Genomic DNA, 7,126 nt, shown 5'->3' on the forward strand with positions numbered 1-7,126 from the left:
AAATTGTAGGAAACATAATTCTCTACAAAAAACGTCTCTTAACATTTTGCCATAGCTCGCTTCGTTTCCGACATATTTGCAGATTCAGCTCAAAGGAACTGGCCTGACGGACATATTTCGAGATATTTCTTCTTCTTGTTGTTCTTCTTCTGCACAGCTAAGCTGGAAGTGGCATTTACAGCTCGCAATAGTGCAGAGCTATCTCAAAGAAAGGGGCCACGGTGTTTCTGTATCTCTATTATGTTGGTGCGGCTTCGGAACTTTTAAATATCTTGATATATCTCGAGAACTACGCATCTGATCAAAAAATATCATAGAACATAAAAAGTAGGAAACTTAATTCGCTACAAAAAAGGTCTCTTAACATTTTGCCATAGCTCGCTTCGTTTCCGAGATATTTGCAGATTTATCTCAAGGGAAGGGGCCTAACGGACATATTTCGTGATATTTCTTCTTCTTGTTGTTCTTCTTCTGCACAGCTAAGCTGGAAGTGGCATTTGCAGCTCGCAATAGTGCAGAGTTATCTCAAAGAAAGGGGCCACGGTGTTTCTGTATCTCTATTATGTTGGTGCGGCTTCTTAACTTTTAAATATCTTGATATATCTCGAGAACTACGCATCTGATCAAAAAATATCATAGAACATAAAAAGTAGGAAACTCAATTCTCTACAAAAAAGGTCTCTTAACATTTTGCAATAGCTCGCTTCGTTTCCGAGATATTTGCAGAGCTATCTCAAAGAAAGGGGCCACGGTGTTTCTGTATCTCTATTATGTTGGTGCGGCTTCGGAACTTTTAAATATCTTGGTATATCTCGAGAACTACGCATCTGATCGAAAAATATCATACAACATAAATTGTAGGAAACATAATTCTCTACAAAAAGGTCTCTTAACATTTTGCCATAGCTCGCTTCGTTTCCGAGATATTTGCAGATATATCTCAAGGGAAGGGGCCTGACGGACATATTTCGAGATATTTCTTCTTCTTGTTGTTCTTCTTCTGCACAGCTAAGCTGGAAGTGGCATTTGCGGGTCGCACTAGTGCAGAGTTATCTCAAAGAAAGGGGCCACGGTGTTTCTGTATCCCTATTATGTTGGTGCGGCTTCGGAACTTTTAAATATCTCGATATATCTCGAAAACCACGCTTCTGATCAAAAAATATCATTGAACATAAATTGTAGGAAACATAATTCTCTACAAAAAACGTCTCTTAACATTTTGCCATAGCTCGCTTCGTTTCCGAGATATTTGCAGATTCAGCTCAAAGGAACTGGCCTGACGGACATATTTCGAGATATTTCTTCTTCTTGTTGTTCTTCCTCTGCACAGCTAAGCTGGAAGTGGCATTTGCAGCTCGCAATAGTGCAGAGTTATCTCAAAGAAAGGGGCCAGGGTGTTTCTGTATCTCTATTATGTTGGTGCGGCTTCGGAACTTTTAAATATCTTGATATATCTCGAGAACTACGCATCTGATCAAAAAATATCATAGAACATAAAAAGTAGGAAACTTAATTCTCTACAAAAAAGGTCTCTTAACATTTTGCCATAGCTCGCTTCGTTTCCGAGATATTTGCAGATTTATCTCAAGGGAAGGGGCCTGACGGACATATTTCGAGATATTTCTTCTTCTTGTTGTTCTTCTTCTGCACAGCTAAGCTGGAAGTGGCATTTACAGCTCGCAATAGTGCCGAGTTATCTCAAAGAAAGGGGCCACGGTGTTTCTGTATCTCTATTATGTTGGTGCGGCTTCGGAACTTTTAAATATCTCGATATATCTCGAAAACTACGCTTCTAATCAAAAAATATCATAGAACATAAATTGTAGGAAACATAATTCTCTACAAAAAACGTCTCTTAACATTTTGCCATAGCTCGCTTCGTTTCCGAGATATTTGCAGATTCAGCTCAAAGGAACTGGCCTGTCGGACATATTTCGAGATATTTCTTCTTCTTGTTGTTCTTCCTCTGCACAGCTAAGCTGGAAGTGGCATTTGCAGCTCGCAATAGTGCAGAGTTATCTCAAAGAAAGGGGCCACGGTGTTTCTGTATCTCTATTATGTTGGTGCGGCTTCGGAACTTTTAAATATCTTGATATATCTCGAGAACTACGCATCTGATCAAAAAATATCATAGAACATAAAAAGTAGGAAACTTAATTCTCTACAAAAAAGGTCTCTTATCATTTTGCCATAGCTCTCTTCGTTTCCGAGATATTTGCAGATTTATCTCAAGGGAAGGGGCCTGACGGACATATTTCGAGATATTTCTTCTTCTTGTTGTTCTTCTTCTGCACAGCTAAGCTGGAAGTGGCATTTGCAGCTCGCAATAGTGCAGAGTTATCTCAAAGAAAGGGGCCACGGTGTTTCTGTATCTCTATTATGTTGGTGCGGCTTCGGAACTTTTAAATATCTTGATATATCTCGAGAACTACGCATCTGATCAAAAAATATCATAGAACATAAAAAGTAGGAAACTTAATTCGCTACAAAAAAGGTCTCTTAACATTTTGCCATAGCTCGCTTCGTTTCCGAGATATTTGCAGATTTATCTCAAGGGAAGGGGCCTAACGGACATATTTCGTGATATTTCTTCTTCTTGTTGTTCTTCTTCTGCACAGCTAAGCTGGAAGTGGCATTTGCAGCTCGCAATAGTGCAGAGTTATCTCAAAGAAAGGGGCCACGGTGTTTCTGTATCTCTATTATGTTGGTGCGGCTTCTTAACTTTTAAATATCTTGATATATCTCGAGAACTACGCATCTGATCAAAAAATATCATAGAACATAAAAAGTAGGAAACTCAATTCTCTACAAAAAAGGTCTCTTAACATTTTGCAATAGCTCGCTTCGTTTCCGAGATATTTGCATATTTATCTCAAGGGAAGGGGCCTGACGGACATATTTCGAGATATTTCTTCTTCTTGTTGTTCTTCTTCTGCACAGCTAAGCTGGAAGTGGCATTTGCGGCTCGCACTAGTGCAGAGTTATCTCAAAGAAAGGGGCCACGGTGTTTCTGTATCTCTATTATGTTGGTGCGGCTTCGGAACTTTTAAATATCTCGATATATCTCGAAAACTACGCTTCTGATCAAAAAATATCATAGAACATAAAAGGTAGGAAACTTAATTCTCTACAAAAAAGGTCTCTTAACATTTTGCCATAGCTCGCTTCGTTTCCGAGATATTTGCAGATTTATCTCAAGGGAAGGGGCCTAACGGACATATTTCGAGATATTTCTTCTTCTTGTTGTTCTTCCTCTGCACAGCTAAGCTGGAAGTGGCATTTGCAGCTCGCAATAGTGCAGAGTTATCTCAAAGAAAGGGGCCACGGTGTTTCTGTATCTCTATTATGTTGGTGCGGCTTCGGAACTTTTAAATATCTTGATATATCTCGAGAACTACGCATCTGATCAAAAAATATCATAGAACATAAAAAGTAGGAAACTTAATTCGCTACAAAAAAGGTCTCTTAACATTTTGCCATAGCTCGCTTCGTTTCCGAGATATTTGCAGATTTATCTCAAGGGAAGGGGCCTAACGGACATATTTCGTGATATTTCTTCTTCTTGTTGTTCTTCTTCTACACAGCTAAGCTGGAAGTGGCATTTGCAGCTCGCAATAGTGCAGAGTTATCTCAAAGAAAGGGGCCACGGTGTTTCTGTATCTCTATTATGTTGGTGCGGCTTCTTAACTTTTAAATATCTTGATATATCTCGAGAACTACGCATCTGATCAAAAAATATCATAGAACATAAAAAGTAGGAAACTCAATTCTCTACAAAAAAGGTCTCTTAACATTTTGCAATAGCTCGCTTCGTTTCCGAGATATTTGCAGAGCTATCTCAAAGAAAGGGGCCACGGTGTTTCTGTATCTCTATTATGTTGGTGCGGCTTCGGAACTTTTAAATATCTTGGTATATCTCGAGAACTACGCATCTGATCGAAGAATATCATACAACATAAATTGTAGGAAACATAATTCTCTACAAAAAGGTCTCTTAACATTTTGCCATAGCTCGCTTCGTTTCCGAGATATTTGCAGATATATCTCAAGGGAAGGGGCCTGACGGACATATTTCGAGATATTTCTTCTTCTTGTTGTTCTTCTTCTGCACAGCTTAACTGGAAGTGGCATTTACAGCTCGCAATAGTGCAGAGTTATCTCAAAGAAAGGGGCCACGGTGTTTCTGTATCTCTATTATGTTGGTGCGGCTTCGGAACTTTTAAATATCTTGATATATCTCGAGAACTTCGCATCTGATCAAAAAATATCATAGAACATAAAAAGTAGGAAACCTAATTCTCTACAAAAAAGGTCTCTTAACATTTTGCCATAGCTCTCTTCGTTTCCGAGATATTTGCAGATTTATCTCAAGGGAAGGGGCCTGACGGACATATTTCGAGATATTTCTTCTTCTTGTTGTTCTTCTTCTGCACAGCTAAGCTGGAAGTGGCATTTGCGGCTCGCACTAGTGCAGAGTTATATCAAAGAACGGGGCCACGGTGTTTCTGTATCCCTATTATGTTGGTGCGGCTTCGGAACTTTTAAATATCTTGATATATCTCGAGAACTACGCTTCTGATCAAAAAATATCATAGAACATAAATTGTAGGAAACATAATTCTCTACAAAAAACGTCTCTTAACATTTTGCCATAGCTCGCTTCGTTTCCGAGATATTTGCAGATTCAGCTCAAAGGAACTGGCCTGACGGACATATTTCGAGATATTTCTTCTTCTTGTTGTTCTTCTTCTGCACAGCTAAGCTGGAAGTGGCATTTGCAGCTCGCAATAGTGCAGAGTTATCTCAAAGAAAGGGGCCACGGTGTTTCTGTATCTCTATTATGTTGGTGCGGCTTCGGAACTTTTAAATATCTTGATATATCTCGAGAACTACGCGTCTGATCAAAAAATATCATAGAACATAAAAAGTAGGAAGCTTAATTCTCTACAAAAAAGTCTGGTAACATTTTGCCATAGCTCGCTTCGTTTCCGAGATATTTGCAGATTTATCTCAAGGGAAGGGGCCTAACGGACATATTTCGAGATATTTCTTCTTCTTGTTGTTCTTCTTCTGCACAGCTAAACTGGAAGTGGCATTTCCAGCTCGCAATAGTGCAGAGTTATCTCAAAGAGAGGGGCCACGGTGTTTCTGTATCTCTATTATGTTGGTGCGGCTTCTTAACTTTTAAATATCTTGATATATCTCGAGAACTACGCATCTGATCAAAAAATTTCATAGAACATAAAAAGTAGGAAACTCAATTCTCTACAAAAAAGGTCTCTTAACATTTTGCAATAGCTCGCTTCGTTTCCGAGATATTTGCAGATTTATCTCAAGGGAAGGGGCCTGACGGACATATTTCGAGATATTTCTTCTTCTTGTTGTTCTTCTTCTGCACAGCTAAGCTGGAAGTGGCATTTCCAGCTCGCAATAGTGCAGAGTTATCTCAAAGAGAGGGGCCACGGTGTTTCTGTATCTCTATTATGTTGGTGCGGCTTCTTAACTTTTAAATATCTTGATATATCTCGAGAACTACGCATCTGATCAAAAAATTTCATAGAACATAAAAAGTAGGAAACTCAATTCTCTACAAAAATGGTCTCTTAACATTTTGCAATAGCTCGCTTGGTTTCCGAGATATTTGCAGATTTATCTCAAGGGAAGGGGCCTGACGGACATATTTCGAGATATTTCTTCTTCTTGTTGTTCTTCTTCTGCACAGCTAAACTGGAAGTGGCATTTCCAGCTCGCAATAGTGCAGAGTTATCTCAAAGAGAGGGGCCACGGTGTTTCTGTATCTCTATTATGTTGGTGCGGCTTCGGAACTTTTAAATATCTTGATATATCTCGAGAACTACGCATCTGATCAAAAAATACCATAGAACATAAAAAGTAGGAAACTTAATTCTCTACACATAAGGTCTCTTAACATTTTGCCATAGCTCGCTTCGTTTCCGAGATATTTGCAGATTTATCTCAAGGGAAGGGGCCTGACGGACATATTTCGAGATATTTCTTCTTCTTGTTGTTCTTCTTCTGCACAGCTAAGCTGGAAGTGGCATTTGCAGCTCGCAATAGTGCAGAGTTATCTCAAAGAAAGGGGCCACGGTGTTTCTGTATCTCTATTATGTTGGTGCGGCTTCGGAACTTTTAAATATCTTGATATATCTCGAAAACTACGCTTCTGATCAAAAAATATCATAGAACATAAATTGTAGGAAACATAATTCTCTACAAAAAACGACTCTTAACATTTTGCCATAGCTCGCTTCGTTTCCGAGATATTTGCCGATTTATCTCAAGGGAAGGGGCCTGACGGACATATTTCGAGATATTTCTTCTTCTTGTTGTTCTTCTTCTGCACAGCTAAGCTGGAAGTGGCATTTGCAGCTCGCAATTGTGCAGAGTTATCTCAAAGAGAGGGGCCACGGTGTTTCTGTATCTCTATTATGTTGGTGCGGCTTCGGAACTTTTGAATATCTTGATATATCTCGGGAACTACGAATCTGATCAGAAAATATCATAAAAGATAAAAAGTAGGAAACTTAATTCTCTACAAAAAAGGTCTCTTAACATTTTGCCATAGCTCGCTTCGTTTCCGAGATATTTGCAGATTTATCTCAAGGTAAGGGGCCTGGCGGACATATTTCGAGATATTTCTTCTTCTTGTTGTTCTTCTTCTGCACAGCTAAGCTGGAAGAGGCATTTGCAGCTCGCAATAGTGCATAGCTATCTGAAAGAAAGGGGCCACGGTGTTTCTGTATCTCTATTATGTTGGTGCGGCTTCGGAACTTTTAAATATCTTGATATATCTCGAGAACTACGCATCTGATCAAAAAATATCATAGAACATAAAAAGTAGGAAACTTAATTCGCTACAAAAAAGGTCTCTTAACATTTTGCCATAGCTCGCTTCGTTTCCGAGATATTTGCAGATTTATCTCAAGGGAAGGGGCCTGACGGACATATTTCGAGATATTTCTTCTTCTTGTTGTTCTTCTTCTGCACAGCTAAGCTGGAAGTGGCATTTGCAGCTCGCAATAGTGCAGAGTTATCTCAAAGAAAGGGGCCACGGTGTTTCTGTATCTCTATTATGTTGGTGCGGCTTCTTAACTTTTAAATATCT

The sequence above is a fragment of the Osmia lignaria genome, unplaced genomic scaffold (genome assembly GCF_051020975.1).
Source record: "Osmia lignaria lignaria isolate PbOS001 unplaced genomic scaffold, iyOsmLign1 scaffold0013, whole genome shotgun sequence".
NCBI lineage: Eukaryota > Metazoa > Arthropoda > Insecta > Hymenoptera > Megachilidae > Osmia > Osmia lignaria.